The 19,552-nt window shown below is 29.0% G+C and overlaps 1 protein-coding gene across 1 annotated transcript in view; it reads left to right on the forward strand.

Annotated features, from left to right (window-relative positions):
• Nucleotides 1-593: 593 nt before the first annotated feature.
• Nucleotides 594-19,552, forward strand: part of LOC119612529 (eye-specific diacylglycerol kinase-like) — a gene marked incomplete at its 3' end in the record, with an annotated part of 53,106 nt that continues 34,147 nt past the window's right edge. The window contains exon 1 of the mRNA XM_037968337.1: nucleotides 594-628. The remainder of the gene's footprint in view (nucleotides 629-19,552) is intronic.

Genomic DNA, 19,552 nt, shown 5'->3' on the forward strand with positions numbered 1-19,552 from the left:
CATGTGGTTACAAATGAATTCATTGTATAGTCATTTGGCATACACATATTTGCAAGTGTTCACTTTCACACACATACACACCAACATGCATATGTACATATGTAGTTAATAAACACATAAACATGTACAAATTTTACACATGGTCAAAAGTGGTTACAATTTACACATTTTCTTTTTACATATGGATATTTACACACATACCTACCCAGATTCTCGAAATGCAAATAAACTTGAACCCATTTTGTAAAATACATAAATATTTTTACAGATTTTTTTCTTTAGATTTATTTTTATTTTCTGTGGATTTTCTTCAGTTGTCTGTTATACATTTGATATGGGTTCTCGTTAACAGTAGTTTTAGTACAAGGAAAATTTTCTGTATTTTTAAGTGGAAAGTGGGTTTGGTTGTATGTTTTATTTACTTTATACAGATTAATTTTTACACTTGAAAAGTTTTTCTTTCTTTAGTTTTGTAACTTAAAAGTCTACTTGAAATGTTGTTTTATCAATCCTATCAATCAATCTAATTAAATATTATATAGAAAATACTTAAGAATTTTATTTTTTTTATCTCCTTTCAGGTAAAAATTTCTATGAATGATGATTAAACTTGGAAATACTATTAAAGGTATTTATATGAATACAGTGGAGCTTAAAATAGAGGTTAACGTTTTAAAGGATTTTTTCTGCCAAAGGATCTAAATAACACAATTATTTAATAAAGACAACTTTTAATCAAAACTTCTGAAATAAGATACAATGTTCAGATTAATCATTTCTACGGGAAACTGAGTTGAGAAAACTGTTAGAAAACTGCCTAGAACATAGAATCCAATAATTGTCGGAATTCGATTTGAAAGCTTTAAAAAACACGATCAGATTTAATAAAATCTAATATTATCAGTTTTGTGTTCGATCTAGAACACGATTCATAATCGAGCAAAAAAACGAAAATATAAGATTTCATGAAACTAACCAATGTATTTTTTTGGTCCTTTTTAAAACTAATTCCGACAATGATTGGATTCTATGACAACTCTGACCGTCTGGAACAAGTATTTCGAAGATCACGCTCTTGTTTAGAAAGTTTTCGGAGAAAGTTTCTGTTGTTCTAAACTGCGTATAATAGACAAACTTTTAAAGAAAGAAGTTCTTAAAAGGACCGCTCTTAAGATAATGTTTTATGGAAAACTATATTGAGAACCCACTGTTCTATAGAAAACTGTCTTAAGTTGTCTAAAAACTTTCTTTAGAGTTTTCTATAGATAATTGGCAGATAGTCACTATAGTAAAATGTCGTCTATAGACAGATTTCAATATAAAACATTTTTTTGGAAAGTTTTGAATAGAAAAAATTATTTTTTGGACAATTTTATACAGAAAAGTTTCTTGTATAGACAGTTTTCTATAAAGTAATTTCCTCTTTAGAAAGTTTTCTATATAAAATATTTTTTTCTTATTTAGACAATTCTATAAAATTGATTTAGACAATTTTCTATTGAAAAGTTTCTATGTTAGACAGTTTTCTATAGAAAATTCCATTTTCTATTTTATTTCTATGGAAATGTGCCTTTTGTAGACAATTCTCTATAAAAATGTTTATATTTTGAAGAATAACCTAGAGAAAAGTTACTTCTTTTGGGATAATAAAATGTTTGTCGTACAAAATCCATCAATAATAGACAAAGTTCTATAGAAAATTGAGCTTTTAAGATGATAATGTTTTATGAAAACATACACTGTTCTATAGAAAACTGTATTAAGAATGCATCTCTCCTTTAGAAAACTGCCTTAAGTACACAGAGGGAATTTCTTTTTCCCTCTGTGTACTTAACACGCCTGGTAGCAAATTGACACCAAAGATTTTATCATTTTTCAATAACATCCGTTGTCAAAGTATATACATACGTACAACAACACTATGTAATGTTGTCAACATTGCAACGATCCGTTGTCGAAATCTAAATTTTATACACATCCGTTGTCTAAATGTTAACAAACGTAGCAAGCTCACTATTGGCAACGGATTGTTTATCATGTTTGTCACATTACATAGTGTTGTCGTACGTATGTATATACTTTGACAACGGATGTTATTGAAAAATTATAAACAGTTTGGTGTGAATTTGGTACCAGGCGTGTATATTTCTTTTTCCCTCTCGTTTAATAACATAGGCTGACAAATTTTTAACCCAGAGACCCAGAAAGTAGACTTTTCTAAAGGATTGAGACCCTCTAAATTTTAGATATCGTATCTTTTTTGAGATGTTATAACTACCCGGAGTCAAATTTCTTTAAAAAATGTTGTATGCTATCTGAAAGTCTCTTCTGTCAACACAGGCCGACGAATTTTTAAAAAAAGTCAAAACTCTGAGACTTAGTCGTTTTTAAAGGATTGAGATTTTCTCCATCACATTTGGCATTAAAGATATCGTGCCCTGAAATTTGAAAAAACGGAATTTTTGGCCCTTATTGAGACGATGTATGATATCTGAAAGCCAGACTGACATATCTACAACTGACATATCTACATTCCTCTTCACCTAAAGCTAGATATGACAACAAAATTGACAAAAACTGTGTTTTTTCGTAAAATTTTATAATTTCGGTTTTATTTAACATAATTTTTTCTATGAAAATATTTTTTGAATTGTTTTAAATTCTGTTGTAGCTCCGTTGAAATTGACGGACGGACAGACATCGTTAAGTCGAATCAGAAGGTGATTTTAAGTCGACTGGAACATTGTCAGACAGGTTTGGATCCTATATTTTTGTTCGTTATAAACAATATTTTCAAAGCATAATACCATCCGCACTATAGTAGTTCAGGTTATAAAAACCATCAATATACCAAAAACCATAAATTTTTAAGCTTTTTGTGAAGATATCTCTAAGAAAACAGAAGATATGAAGATTTAAAACCTCTATTTTAAAATTAATAGAATGGACTTACAGATTTATAAATGAAGTTGTCTGGGCACTGTTATAATATCTTAAAAAGGGCCAACAGTGACGTTTTCTCAAATTTCAGGACACGATATCTCAAATCCCAGATGTGATGGAGAAAATCTCAATCCTTTAGAAACGACTAACTTGATCTCAGAGTTTTGACTTTTTTCAAATTTTGTCGCCACACTGTTCAATAGAAAACTGTCTAATTAAACTAATTATATAGTAAAATGTTTTGCGTAAGGAACTGTTCTATAGAAAATCATAATAAAAATTATTTATTCCATAAAGAACGGTCTAAAGAGGATCGATCCTATTATATAAAGCATTGTCTTGGAAAAATGGTTGTTCAGTAGCAATCTCTCCAAAGTTGTTCTATACAAATCTGCTTTAAGGAAACAGTGTTCAATAGAAAGAATACACTGTTCTATAGAAAACTGTATTGAGAAGACTAGTTTTTAAAGAAAATTATCTATGGGAAATATTGTTTTAAAGAAAACTGCTTTTTAAAAAGAGTATACAGAGAATTGTATTGAGAAGGCGATTGAAAATTGTTTCAAAGAAAAACTGCTTTAAAAAAGTGTCTCTCTCACTGCACTGAAGAAACTGTCTTTAAACGGACTTTGATATTAAGACATACATGCATATGTATGTTGAGGAGACAATTTGGGAAAAAAAAATAGTTGTTAATAAAACAGCTTCAAAGAAAACTGACTTCAAGGTACACTGCTTCAAAGAATATTGTTCATAAAAAACACTGTCTGATAGGTAAATGTCTTTAGAAAGCTATTCTATGAATATTTTTTAAAGAATACACTGTTCTGTAGAAAACTGCCTAACGAAAGCAACGTTCTAGAAAACTGCCTAAGGAAAGCATTGTTAGAAACGTCGTTAGGGAATACTTAATAAAGAAAAGCTTTTAAGATAACACTGTCTATAGAAATTTTCTTCTGATAGATAATTGAAAATAAATTGAATAAATCCCTTTTTTTGAAAAATTACTGTTTTTATTCAAAATTAGCACTTTTCTTTTAAACTTCACTGCTCCCTTCTTTATCTTATTTTCATTTGCCTAAAGATTCCCTGGTAATTGTTAAGATACATACATATAAAGTAATGAAATGAAAATAATACTACAGCAGCAACAAGTAAAAAGTCATTAGCTAATAAGCTATTAAAACTTCGCTTTTAACAACAAAAAAGTGAAAAAAAGAAAAACTTTTTTCAAATAATTTCTGATCAAAATAAAACTTTAACCCAAATTATCAATAAATGTTTGAGAAAAGCATCAAACCCTCGCAATTGTTTTGCACAACAATTCAAACTTTGCGCTTAAATACACCTTTGAGAGGAGGAGGATGGGGGTACTTTAAAAAATTTTTGACTTTTTGTTTAAATGAAGTCGTATTTAAAGTCATTTAAAGTTTTAGAATTTTTTTTTTTTTGAAAGAGAAAAGAAAGTATGAGAACTTTTAAATAAAAATGATTAAAAATGTATTTTTAACTTTGTTGTTGTATGTCAGCATGTAGCCTTTTAAAATTTCAAATTTCAAAGCCTGTATGAATAAAACATGTTTTAAAGTTAAAGGAAAAAAATACTAGTGACTGTATAAAAAGTAAAAAATTAAATTGAAATTTTAAAATGTAAGCACTTCCTTTTTAATGCTTCAATGCATTTATTTTTTAAGGGGTATACTTTGGTTGAAGTGAGTACAATATTAGTTAAGGGAAAAAGACATGTCCTATAGAAAACTGTAGTAAACATAATGGTTTATTTACACGAAAAGTATCATCATAAGACTGATTCCTTAGAATAACGCCTATCCAAAGATAGGCGTTACAATGCTTTTTGTTTAAAAAAGTTTTTTCTGTAGACAGTTTAAAAAAAAATTTAATTTTTAGAGAGTTCCAATAGAAAAGTAGATTCCTTTAGAGAATTTGTTTTCCTTTTTGAGCAGTTTTTTATATAGAAGTTTCTTTAGATGTTTTCTATAGAAAAGTGTCTTCTTTAGACAGTTTTCCAGAGAATAGTGTCTTATTTAAAGAGTTTTCAATAGAGAAATGTATTCTTTAAACAGGTTTCTATAGAAAGTGTCTTCTTAAGAAAGTTCTCTATAGAAAAGTGTCTTATTTAGAAAGTTTTCTATAGAGAAGTATATTCTTTAGACAGGATTATATAGAAAAGTGTCTTCTGTAAACAGTTTTCTATAGAAAAGTGTTTTCTTTAAACAGTTTTCTATAGAAAAACAGTTTTCTATAAGAAAAGTGTCTTTAAGCAGATTTCTATAGAAAAGTGACTTCTTTAAACAGTTTTCTATAAAAAAAAGAGTCTTCTTTATGCAGTTTTCTATAGAAAAGTGTTATCTTTATACAGTTTTCTATAGAAAAATGTTTTCCTTATACAGTTTTCTATAGAAAAGTGTCTTCTTTATACAGTTTACTATAGAAAGGCGTCTTCTTTATACAGTTTCAAATAAAAAAAGTGTCTTCTTTCAGTTTTCTATAGAAAAGAGACTTCTTTAAACAGTTTTCTATAGAAAAGTGTATTCTTTAGACAGTTTTATATACAAAAGTGCCTTTTTTAGACAGTTTTCTATAGAAAATCGTTTTTATACAGTTTTCTATACAAAAGTGTCTTAGGCAGTTTTCTATAGAAAAAATGTCTTCTTTAAACAGTTTTCTTTAGAAAATCGTTTTTTATACAGTTTCCTATAGAAAAGTGTCTTCTTTAGACAGTTTTCTATACAAATTGTCTTCTTTAGGCAGTTTTCTATAGAAAAATGTCTTCTTTAAACAGTATTCTATAGAAAAGTGTCTTCTTTAAACAGTTTTCTATAGAAAAGTGTCTTCTTTAGACAGTTTTCTATACAAAAGTGTCTTTTTAGGCAGTTCTCTATAGAAAATCGTTTGTATACCTTTTTTAAAGAAAAGTGTCTTCTTTAGACAGTTTTCTATAGAAAAGTGTCTTCTTTGGGCAGTTTTCTATAGAAAAATGTTTTCTTTACACGGTTTTCTATTGAAAAGTGTCTTCTTTACACAGATTTCTACAGAAAGTGTCTTCTTTACACAGTTTTCTATGGAAAATAGTTTTCTTTATACAGATTTCTACAGAAAAGTGTCTTTCAGACAGGTTTCTATAGAAAAGTGTCTTCTGTAGATAGTTTTCTACAGAAAAGTGTCTTCTTTATGCAGTTTTCTACAGAAAAGTGTCATCTTTATACATTTTTATATAGAAGAGTGTCTTATTTACACAGGTGTCTATAGAAAAGTATCTTCTTTACACAATTTTCTAAATAAACCCGTTTTCTTTATACAGAGTTCTATAGAAGAGTGCCTTTTTCAGATAGTTTTCTATAGAAAAGTATCTTTTTAAGACAGTTTTCTATAGTAAAGTGTCTTCTGTAGACAGTTCTCTACAGAAAAGTGTCTACTGTAGACATTTTTCTACAGAAAAGTGTCCTCTTTATGTAGTTTTCTACAGAAAAGTGTCTTCTTTACACAGTTTTCTATAGAAAATAGTTTTCTTTAAAAAGTTTTCTATAGAAAAGTGTTTTCTTTACAAAGTTTTCTATAGAAAAGTGTTTTCTGTACGCAGATTTCTATAAAATATTATACTAAGTAATAGAGAATGAAACTACCTTGTGCTCTCCACCAATATACGAATCATTCCCTTTGAAAATGCCTTTAAATCATATCTCTAGCAACAGTTGGTGTGTTGATTACTTTGATAAATTAAATACGCCAAATGTTTTTATACGCGTTTCCGGTGCTTAATCAAGTAAACACACACACACTCAAACAGCTGTAGCTACAAGACTCTTCTGGTAACCAATGGTGTTTCATCTTTGTTATATATTTTTATACATATATTTTTCTAAATAAATATTTATTATTTATAGGAATATTTATGTCGAGGTTAATGAGGATACAACAGCAGCCTCATACATACATTCATAAACAAAGTTAAGTCATTTTTATACAGTCATTGAACATTTGACTAAAAAAAAAAACTTTTATTTTCCTTCTTTTTCTACTTTTTGCTGTTCTACATTTCTTCAGTTTTCTTTAGAAAAAAGTTTAAACAAATATTTTGTTGTTGCTGCTGTTGCTGTTGTTTATGCTTGGCTAAATACAGGTGTGTTAGTTAAGGAAGTGCGACTGTTTGTGTGAACATTTTTTTCTAAACAATTTCGTATTTTATTTAAATGAATGGAGTCGTTACACAAAATGCAAAAAGTGTTCATATGTATTGAGGTGTATTTAAAATGGTTTTATAAAAAGAAATTTTCTTTAAAGAAATAAAATATTTAATTAAGAAATTTAAGAAAACATTTTTTTGCAAAAATGTATTTTAAAAGATATAAAAGTTTAAACTGTTTTTGTTAACAACTAAACAAAATTGCTTTTACTGGCACTATGTTGTTAACAAACAAATTTTTAAAAAACTGATGGCAGTAAATCTAGTTTATGTCAAAAATTTTAAACCACTTTCAAAACTAAAAGCTTTTATTTAACAAGATTGATCATATATAAAATACCACCATTTTGTTTTTGTCAACAAAATGAACAAACCCAACCAAAATGTCTGATTATCATAAATATTTTAACAAAACCATCATTTTAAATATTTAATTAACCGGTTATTTAAATTATGGTCAAAAGTCACACAAACCACCTCAAAAAAAAAGGTTCCAAAAACATATTTGTGCATGTGTAGGATCTAAGATAATGGGGTTTCGTAGGTGTGTGTTGTCAGTTTAGTGTTGCTTGCATGTTGAGCCCAAAAACAAGATGTTGTTTGTTACTTTTGATGATATATTTAGGAAGGATTTGTAATTAAAATAAAGACATATTCTTCAACATTTACGGCAATTAATTGCTTATATTATGAAGGTAAAACACACATGGTTAATTTTTGGGGTATGGAGGTAGAATGTTGATGTATGTATGAGTTTTATTAAATGGAGAGTAGTGCAAAGTGTTAAAAAAGGAAAAGGAAGTTCTTATTTATACATGTGCTCCGGATATGTATGAGAAAACAATTACAAGAATTTATAGTAGAATAGCCCACGTTTTGTTTAAACAGTTTTAATCGAAATTTTCTATACAAAATTGTCTTCTATAATAAAGTATACTTTTGGAATATTTTTTATAGAAAAGTATCTTCTCTAGACTATATTCTACAGAAGAGTATTTTATTTTGAAAGTTTTATATAGAACAGTATCAGACAGTTATTTATAGGTAAGTGTGTTCTTTAGACAGTTTCCTATAGAAAATTGACTCCTTTTTACTGTTATCTATAGAAAAGTATCTTCTTTAGACAGTTTTCGATACAAAAGTGTCTTCTTTAGAATGTTTTCAAAAGAGAAGTGTCTTCTTTATACGGTTTCTATAGAAAAGTGTCTCCTTTAAGCTGATTTCTATAGAAAATTGTCTTCTTTAGACAGTATTCTATATAAAAATGTCTGCTTTGTAAAGTTTTCTATATAAAATTGTCTCCTTTTTCTATAGACATCTGTATAAGACTATAGAAAAATGTCTTCTTTATACAGTTTTCTATAGAAAAGTGTTTTCTTTACACAGTTTTCTATATAAAAGTGTCTTCTTTGGATAGTTTTCTGTAGAAAAGTGTCATCTTTAGACAGTTTTATGTAGAAAAGTTTGTTGTTCAGACAGGTTTCTATAGAAAAGTTTCTTTTTTAGACAGTTTTTTATAGAAAAGTGTATTATTTGTAAAGTTTTCTATATAAAACTTATTCTTTATATAGTTTTCTTTAGTAAAATATCTTCTTTAGAGAGTTTTCTATAAAAAAAACCATAGAAATCAGTGTCTTTCCATAGTTTTCTTTAGAAAAATATCTTCTTTACGCAGTTTTCTCTAGAAAACTGTATTTTCTATAGAAAAGTGTCTTCTTTACAGTTTTCGATAGAAAAGTTGACTATAGCCTGGACTACAGAATAGACTACAGTTTGGATTATAGAATAGACTACTGTCTGGACTAGAGAATACACAATAGTCTGGACTGTGGAATAGACTATAGTCTGGACTATAGAATAAACTATAGTGTGGACTATAGAATAGACTATAATCTGGACTATAGAATAGACTATAATCTGGACTATAGAACAGACTATAGTATGGACTATAGAATAGACTATAGTCTGGACTATAGAATAGACTATAGTCTGGACTATAGAATAGACTATAGTCTGGACTATAGAATTGACTATAGTCTGGACTGTGGAATATACTATAGTTTGGACTGTGGAATAGACTATAGCCTGGCCTATAGAATAGACTATAATCTGGACTATAGAATAGAATATAGTCTGGACTGTGGAATATACTATAGTTTGGACTGTGGAATAGACTATAGTCTGGACTAAAGACTACACTATAGCCTGGCCTATAGAATAGACTATAGCATGGCCTATAAAATAGACTATAATCTGGACTATAGAATAGAATATAGTCTGGACTATAGAATAGCCTATAGACTGTACTATGGATTAGACTATAGTCTGGTCTATAGAATAGACTATAGTCTGGACTATGGATTAGACTATAGTCTTTCACAGTTTTCTATAGAAAAGTGTCTTCTTTACAGTTTTCTATAGAAAAATACCTTCTTTACAGCTTTCTGTAGAAAAGTGTATTCTTTACAGTTTTCTATAGAAAAGTTTGTTCTTTAAATTGTCTAAAGAATATGGAATAGACTATAGTCTGGACTATAGAATAGACTATAGTGTGGACTATAGAATAGACTATAGTCTGGACTATAGAATTGACTATAGTCTGGACTGTGGAATATACTATAGTTTGGACTGTGGAATAGACTATAGTCCGGAATAAAGACTAGACTATAGCCTAGTCTATAGAATAAACTATAGCCTGGCCTATAAAATAGACTATAATCTGGACTTTAGAATAGAATATAGTCTGGACTATAGAATAGCCTATAGACTGGACTATGGATTAGACTATAGTCTTGACTATAGAATAGTTAATAGTCTTTACAGTTTTCTATAGAAAAGTGTCTTCTTTACAGTTTTCTATAGAAAAGTGTCTTCTTTACAGTTTTCTATAGAAAAGTGTCTTCTTTACAGTTTTCTATAGAAAAGTGTCTTCTTTACAGTTTTCTATAGAAAAGTGTCTTCTTTACAGTTTTCTATAGAAAAGTGTCTTCTTTACAGTTTTCTATAGAAAAGTGTCTTCTTTACAGTTTTCTATAGAAAAGTGTCTTCTTTACAGTTTTCTATAGAAAAGTGTCTTCTTTACAGTTTTCTATAGAAAAGTGTCTTCTTTACAGTTTTCTTTAGAAAAGTGTCTTCTTTACAGTTTTCTATAGAAAAGTGTCTTCTTTACAGTTTTCTATAGAAAAGTGTCTTCTTTACAGTTTTCTATAGAAAAGTGTCTTCTTTAAATTGTCTAAAGAATATACTTGTCTATAGAAAATTGTTGTCTTTAAAAAGTTTTCTATAGAAAATTGTCTTCTTTAGATAATGTTCTAATGGAAGGTGTCCTCTTTATGCAGGTTTCTATTGAATAATATATTTTTTATAAGGGTTTCTATATAAAAGTGTCTACTATAGGTCGTTCTCTATAGAAAAGTTTCGGATATAGGTTTTCTGTAGGGAATTCTGATTTTTTTTTACAGTTTCAATAAAAGATTTTTGTTCTTTAAATAGTTTTCTATAAACAAGTTCACTTAATAGGGATAAAAGTCCTAAAATTCCCAAAGCCATCCTAATACGTAAGAAATGTGTGCGTATGTTTGTTATATGTTCCGTATCTGTGTAATTAAGAATAAATTTCTTGAAAACACGTAAATGTGCATTGAATAACAAACACATCATCTATTTTATTGTGTGGGGGGAGAAGAGGAGGAGGAGGTGGAGAAAGGCAAGGGACAGTTGGAGGCACATTTATAGTTATATAAATAAGTTTGTAATCACTCACACTTTAAATGAACAAATTGGAATGATGTATGAGAATTAGAAAATACAAAATGAAAATAAAAGAAAATGGAGAAAGGGACCAAAAAGATGTTTGCAGTTGATAATGTACGTGTTGGAATCACTCCTTAATTCCTGGTAAGTGTCTGTCTAGCTTAGTAAATGTTCGGTTTGTGAACATATTTCTAAGTACTATTTAGTATTTGACTCGTGTGACACCATGTGTTTATAATTTTTACTCTTACTTAGTTTGGTCTTTTTGGTAAAAGTGATGGACAAGTTTTGTTCATTTTCATGTTATTCACCATGTTTGTTTCTTTTCTTGCGAAAGCAGTTTTCCTGTTGAGATCTCTTCTAGTCACGTGATTAAATAAAATTTATTGCCATCAACTATTGTGGCCAGTTATTGTCAGTTATTTTCTCGTTTTTGGAAATAGAACGAACACATTAAATGTCCCTATCCGATGTACTTCTTTACCTAGTTATAAATGTCCTTTTACTTCCTTGTTGTACAAGAGTAAGAGATGAAAGTTCTTAATTTGATTTCATTTTCACATGGTTTGAAGTCATTTTTAAGGGTTCACACAAATTTTGTGTTCTATTTCTTGTGAAAATGTTATAAAAATTATAAAAAGGGAATAAATGTTTTTCTCCAGATGGGGGGGAGGGAAAGTAAAATTAATGAACTCAGAATTAAGTAGTAAGTGGCTACTTAATTTTCATTATTTATTAAAGAACATCTTTTATCATTTATTAGTCATTTTAGACCAAAGACAAAACAATAACTTCCAGTTTGCCAACAAAAGTAAAAATGGATATTAATCAGAAAATGGGGAAAATAACACAGACACAGAGGGAAAAAGAAATATACACGCCTGGTACCAAATTGACATCAAACTGTTAATAATTTTTCAATCCGTTGTCTAAGTATATACATACGTACAACAACACTATGTAATGTTGACCAACAATCCGTTGTCAATAGTGAGCTTACCACGTTTGTTAACATTTAGACAACGGATGTGTATAAAATTTAGATTTTGACAACGAATTGTTGCAATGTTAACAACGTTGCTTTGTCAACATTACATAGTGTTATCGCACGTATGTATATACTTTGACAACGGATGTTATTGAAAAATTATAAACTCTTTGGTGTCAATTTGGTACCAGGCGTGCATATTTCCTTTTCCCTCTGTGTACTTAACAAATGAATTAAAAACAAAATCATACTTTGTAAAGAAATTACCTTAAAAATCTATAAAATAAAATTTCCAAATTAAAAATTATTAATAAATCCTTCTATTTATAGCCATTTTGATTTAAATTTTATCACTTCATTTCCCTTTTATTTTATTTATTTTTCACCTTAAATTTTATGATCCATTTCGTTAACTGGCTGGACATGTGTTCAACACACAATTTGTGGTTAAGCCTCAAAAAAAAGAGCACCATGTACCCTCATTTATGAGGTGTAAAGGGCAAATGACCAGCCATCAATAAAAAGTCGCCACGTGTAACTTTAGCAGACGTTAGAGAAATTATGAATTTTATTACAATGTGTGAAATGGTAATAAATTTTATTTTTTGTTGTTATTGTAATCTTTATTAAAGTTTAGGTTTTGCTATGTAGATTTTCAAGCAGCAAGGGGCAGTAAACTATAACATTAATGCATAAGTGTGAAGCAATAGGAAACGAATAGTAATTCCATGAAATATATTTCAAATTAACCAAAACGTTAAAAGGGGAATATGCGAATATAAGTTTGCTGCCCATGTATGAAGTAAACATGCCCATGACTGCTGTAAAGGTGTGTTTGTGTCAGTAGAAAAATATAAATTCTTTAAATTGTTATTTTTAGTTTTAATGTGTCAATTTAACACTAACATAAAAGTTTTAATACATTAACAAAGGTTTAATTATGGTTTAAAAGTTACTAATTATCAAATTCTTAATTCAATATTTTTAAACAACAACAATCAATATTCAAAGGTCCTTTTAGGACCTTGAAATTCATATGGATTAATATCACTTTATATGGATCGAAAGTGGTCCAATTTTCCTTTCCTTATTTATTTCTTTTAAATTTTATTTGAATTGCTGCATATTTACGGCAGTTATGAGCATTTTATTCCAGAGAACCTTTATATAGGGTGTAAGTGAAATCATGCACCGAATATAACATTTTTGCCAAAATAAGAAAATGAGAAATTTCTTAGTTATAAATATTTATTTATAATTGTGAACTGTACTTTGAGCACAAAATTTACATGTAGACTCAGAAAGTCATTCTGAGCCGAATCGGACCCCATACTATATACAACGTTTGAAGTTTGAAAAGGGAGAGAAAACATTCTAACCCAATCAAAACAAATAGCAGTCGAACAGAGCAGCGAGACATAATCCCTGTTTATACCCTACACCACTATATTGGGGAGAGTATTATGCGTTTGTCCTGATGTTTGTAACACCTTAAAGTATACCAATCGGCTCCGAATCACTTTCTGAGTCGATTTACAACAAACAAGTAGCAACCGGACGGAGTAAGTTAATGCGTATTTTGATTCGAAAGAAAAAAGCTTTCGGAACAAAATGACCAAACTACATTTTTTTGCCTTTGCACCGATCGTTGTCATGTTAAAATACTAGGGCTTGGTCCGTGTTTCGGTCAATGCTTGCTTTAAACGGTGTGATTTCAACAACTTATAATGGTTGATACTAGGGTATTCAAACGATTAATCATCGATCGATTAATCGATCAATTTTTGACAATTAATCGTTCGAATAAATTAAAATTGCCAAATTTCAAATAACGAATAAACCGAACAATTTCTATCAATTAACCGATTAAGAAAATTTATAATTTAACAGTAAAATTGCAGTATATTTTATACAAAATTCAATACTTTTATAATAAATTTTTTTCCTTTATTAATTCTTTAATTAATTTCCATAATGAAGGAAATTTATTTGATGATGTCAATAACAATACTTCAGAAATATTGTGAGAATTTGTTCTGATTTACCTACTTCAGCTTTTCAAGAAACACTTCAGATTCTTGAAAAGCAACCAGTTTTGAGGAACGTTGTTCTGTTTTTTAAGAATGTCTAATAAGTTCTTCAGCAATTCAATGGAACGTATGAATTCTGGAACTCGTTGAAAATTCTCAAAAACATAAAATTAACTTAATTTCTTTATATACAAAGAAAAGGATTTCACATGAAAAGTTTCGAATATTTGAGAAAGAACATAATTAAAAACAAGTAAGAACTCATAGTCGGGCATGGCCGACCATATGATACCCTACACCAATGATTATGTTAAAAATGTTGATCATTTTTTTAATAATAAAGTATTTAATTTCATTTTTACCTTAATTAATAAGTATTTTAACGATTTGTTAAAAGAGATTTTCTAAATGAGGGGTTAAATGGGGGCAGGTGGTTAATATGGTCCTATCCTTATAAATTTCGGAAAAGGATTTACGTCTACATCAGTTATTTATGCAGAATATCATTATAATATTAGTGTTTATAAGTGAATTTTGACAATCATGTCATTTTCTGAAGGGGACTTTATATGGAGGATAGAGTCAAATAATGCCCGATCATTACTAAAACCAGCAGTATCATTAACACTTATATAAAACTAAGTTTTGCCGGGTTTTGAACGGATACAAGAACATTTAACATATTTAACCGATTTTAACCATTTTCAATTTTTCTTGGGTCATAAGAAGAGTTCATGCCAAATTTCATAAAATTATCTTGAAAATTACGAGGGCATAGCGGACGGACAGGCGGATTAACCGAATAATTTTGAATTATCCGATTATTAACCGGCTAACATAAAATCTCAAATAATTATTTGTCAAATAAACCGAATAAGTCAAAAACCTGAATAATTGAATACCCTAGTTGATACCCTATTCTATTAGGGTTCTATAGTTGAAACGAAAAGTCGACATTTTGACTTTTAGACTTTTTTCGAATTTTCGACTTTTTTTCGACTATTTTAGACTTTTTGACTTTTTTTGAATTTTCGACGATTTTTGACTTTATCTACTATTTTAGGGTTATCGACCTTTTCCGACTATTTTAGAGTTTTTTGACTTCTTTCCACTTTTTTCGAATTTTCGACGATTTTTGACCTTTGTCTACTATTTTAAGAGTTTTCGACTTTTTCCAACTATCTTCGACTTTTTCCGAATATCTTCCACTTTTTCCGACTTTTGTCGACTTTTTTTGACTTTTCGACTTTTTTCCGACTTTTCGAATTTTTCCTACTTTTTACGACTTTTCGACTACATATTTATTTACAAAGACGGCTTTTCGCCTTTTTTCATAGACGATAGTCAAGTTATTGACTTTTTAGGAACAAAATAGTCTACTTCGACATTTCGACTTTTTTCGACAAAAAGCCGATTGTTCGAAAGTCGATTTTTAAAACCCTTTATTCTATGTCCTATTCTCTATTCAAAATGTTTTGGCCATCGGAATATATAGAAAGTTGATTTGGCACAATTTAAGCATTTATTTCTGCGAAAGGTCGTAATAGAAATTGAGCTTCGAATTTCGGTCTGTGGGTGGACTGGCCAGTTTTCATATATTATGATTCCAAAGTGTTTATGTAGATATTTTGTAGCCACACTAGTAAATATTCCTACTAGAAAAACTAAACGAAGGTTTAGTTGCTACCACATTTCTGTTTTTTACGGCATATGGACAGATATTTGATTACAATTAATCATTAAACCTTTCCAATAAATGTGAACATTTTGTCTGAAATATTCACTTTAAACTTTTGTACTTAGACTACAGGAAAAACTGGTGAAAAAAAAAACAGTTTTTCACTATTTACTTATTGACATTTTAATTCATTATGTCTACAGGGTGATGTCTTTGGAGACAAGTACTTATCGTGCTTGATTACAAATAGGGAGTTAAATAAGTATTTACCGAGCTCGCTTACAAAGAAGTAGTGAAGGAAGTAGTATTGTTTTTTACTTATCAGACCCAGTGAGAATATGAACCAGGGACTTCGTATGTATTACTAACCTCCTTATAATTAATGCAGATGGTATGTAGTTGTCATTGAAAAGTGAGTAATTGATTAAGTACATGTCATTACCAGGGTTTATTTCGTGCCTATTTCTTAAATAATTTTTAACGGTTTTAATTAATTTTTATTTATAAATTTAATATTCATTATTTATTTATTGATTTCTCGTTCGAAAAGATTCCGTATGAAAGACGCAAGATAAAAAGTGTAACAGGAAATGACATTGTCAAATGTTGTGGCCGTATATTTTTGAAGAGTTTATTGATTTTGTTTAATAATTTGTTGTTGTTGTATTTTTAATATTTCAAATTAAAAATGCTTTTATATAAATTAAATTCTTAAGCTACACTGAAAGAATGCTAAGCAGATAGTTCAGGAAAATATATATAAAATCATTTAAAGGCTCATATACCGTTATTACACCGAAAATCCTGTTTTTCGCTGATTATCGTGTATACAAAAACGAGCCTTAATAGAGAATCTAAGAATGGATTCTAGAACCCAAAGGAATTTAGTTTTTTTTAGTAACAAATCTGTTTCTTAAAACTTCTTTATTCTAGTATAAGTTCTAAAATTGCTTTAATTAACACATTCTTTTCTCTCAGTATACTTTCTTGAACAAAAACAATATATTGACTTTTAAGACAGACATTCTAACAGACACTTTTTCTACATATTTCGACATGAGATTGTGTGTGATGTGAAAAACATTTAGTAACTTTTTCCTAAAAGGGACATGTATGGAACACAATACAATACAAACGAATAGAATATTGACAAGCTGGAAAAACAACAATAGATATTGACTGTAAAGGATGTGTGTAAGGATGTGCTCAAACATCCTAGTGTCCTTGTATACAGTAGCATTTCAAAATAGGCTCTTAGTTAAAATAATAAAAACTAAAAAAAAACTTACAACATTGTAGGAAATTGCTTAACAAAATTATATGTATTTTAACTAAAAGATTCATTTTTAGGCCAAAGTTTAAATAGATATTGAAATTTTATGCCAAAAAATATATATGGAAATCTAAAAGGTTATAGGAGTCATTGAATGCAATAATAAATTTTTAATAAAATTGGTTATTTTGGGAAAAATTTTGATAACATTTAAACTAATAAAATCATAAAAACAAATATCTACATTATGTCACACAACTCAGAACAAGAATAAAATCCTATAATCCTTTGCTGGTTCAAAGTTCAAGTATTTCTATTTATAATTATTTTTCATACTTTATAAGATTTAATGCATCTTTACTTAAACGCACACTTTATCTATAATTAAATTAAAGTGATTTTGTTTAATAAACTATCAAAAAAGATAATTGAAAGGATCAATATTTCAATTTAAATCAATTAGAGCAAGATGCTGCATTTTAATTAAATCGTGTGCCTCCTTGTCAGGTTGCCTTGGCAATTCGTAAGAAGTATTTAAATGAAATATAATTTGCAACCGTTGCCTGGTAAACGTATTATCATTTTACTTTTGCACTATCATTTTCATTCACATAATATTTAATTGAAATTAATGAAATATATCAAGACTTCTTAAGTACAGTAAGTGTGAAAAGTAAGGAAACGATATAAAAAGACTAGGAATAAAATTTCTCTGGTATAGTCTTCAGTATAGTCTTAATCAGCCTATAGTCCTTACTATAGATCAGTCTATGTTCTTGACTAAAGATCAGTCTATAGTCTTGACTATAGATCAGTTTATAGTCCTGACTGCAGATCAGTTTATCGTCTTGACTATAGATCCGTCTATCCGTCTATAAATCCGTATATAGTTTTAACTATAGATAGTCTTGACTGCAGATCAGTTTATCGTCTTGACTATAGATCCGTCTATGGTCCTGACTATAGGTGCTTCTATAATCTTGACTATAAATCCGTATATAGTTTTAACTATAGATCCATCTATAGTCTTGACTATAGATCCATCTATAGTCTTGACTATAGATCTGTCTATAGTCCTGACTATAGATCCGTCTATAGTATTGACTATAGATCCGTCTATAGTCTTGACTATAGATCCGTCTATAGTCTTGACTATAGATCCCTCTATAGTCTTGACTATAGATCCGTCTATAGTCTTGACTATAGATCCGTCTATAGTCTTGCCTGCAGATCCATCTATAGTCTTGACTATAGAACCATCTATAGTCTTGCCTACAGATCCATCTATAGTCTTGACTATAGATCCATCTATGGTCTTGATTATAGATCTATCTATAGTCTTAAGTATAGCACAGTTTATACTCTTGACTATAGATTCGTCTAGGGTCTTGACTAAAGATCCCTCCATGGTTTTGACTATAGATCCGTCTATAGTCTTCTCTATAGATCCGTCTATAGTCTTCACTATAGATCCGTCTATAGTCTTCACTATAGATCCGTCTACTGTCTTGATTATAGATCCGTCTATAATCTTGACTATAGATTCGTCTATATTCCTGACTATAGATCCGTCTATAGTTTTGACTATATATCGGTCTATAGTCTTAACTATAGATCCGTCTATAATCTTGACTATAGATCCGTCTATAGTCTTGATTATAGATCCGTCTATAGTCTTGAGTATAGCACAGTTTATACTCTTGACTATAGCACAGTTTATACTCTTGACTATAGATCCGTCTATAGTCTTGATTATAGATCTGTCTATAATCTTGACTATAGATCCGTCAATAGTCTTGACTATAGATCCGTCTATGGTCTTGACTACAGATCCGTCTATAGTCTTGACTATAGATCCGTCTATAGTCTGACTACAGATCCGTCTATAGTCTTGTCTATAGATCGGTCTATGGCCTTGACTAAAGATCAGTCTATAGTCTGGTCTATAGATCGGTCTATGGCCTTGACTAAAGATCAGTCTATAGTCTTGAGTATAACACAGTTTATAGTCTTGATTATAGATCAGTCTGTAGTCCTGACTATAGATCTGTCTATAGTCTTAACTATGTATCCGTCTATAGTCTTGACTATAAATCAGTCTATAGCCCTGGATCAGTCCATAGACTATAGAGCAGTCTATAATTTTGACTGTGAATCATTCTATAATCTTGACTATAGGTCAGTCTATAGTCTTCTTATAAAAATTTTTATATTTTTTTATAGAAAAAAATTGTAATCTTACGAAAACCGTCTTTTCTATAGACAAATTTCTAAAGACATTTTTGAATAGAAAGATTTTTATAAAAATATTTCTTTAAAATTTCCCTATTAAAAAATCCTAAAAATTTCCTCTTTATAAGAAATTTTTAACATTTCGTTGACATACTCTTGCTACATACTGTCTGTTCAATTGTAAAATACTTGTGATTTATTTAATATATTCATTCTCAGTAATTAATAGTTTTATCTTGATCCGATTATAAATATATTTTAAAGTTTTATTATATTCACTTATACATATGCATGTATGTAGCAGCAGAAGGATTAAAATGGGAGATATTTATAGACAAATTTTATAATACATTTTATTAGCAATTAATTGTAATTTTTAATTATCCAATTAAATAAAATTGTCAAGGCATTTAAAGGAAATTTATTTAAAATTTAAATACAAAATTAAATA

Source organism: Lucilia sericata, unplaced genomic scaffold (genome assembly GCF_015586225.1).
Source record: "Lucilia sericata isolate MDLA Ls3-8-SP2 unplaced genomic scaffold, ASM1558622v1 Contig001727F_arrow, whole genome shotgun sequence".
In the NCBI taxonomy this organism is placed as follows: Eukaryota; Metazoa; Arthropoda; class Insecta; order Diptera; family Calliphoridae; genus Lucilia; species Lucilia sericata.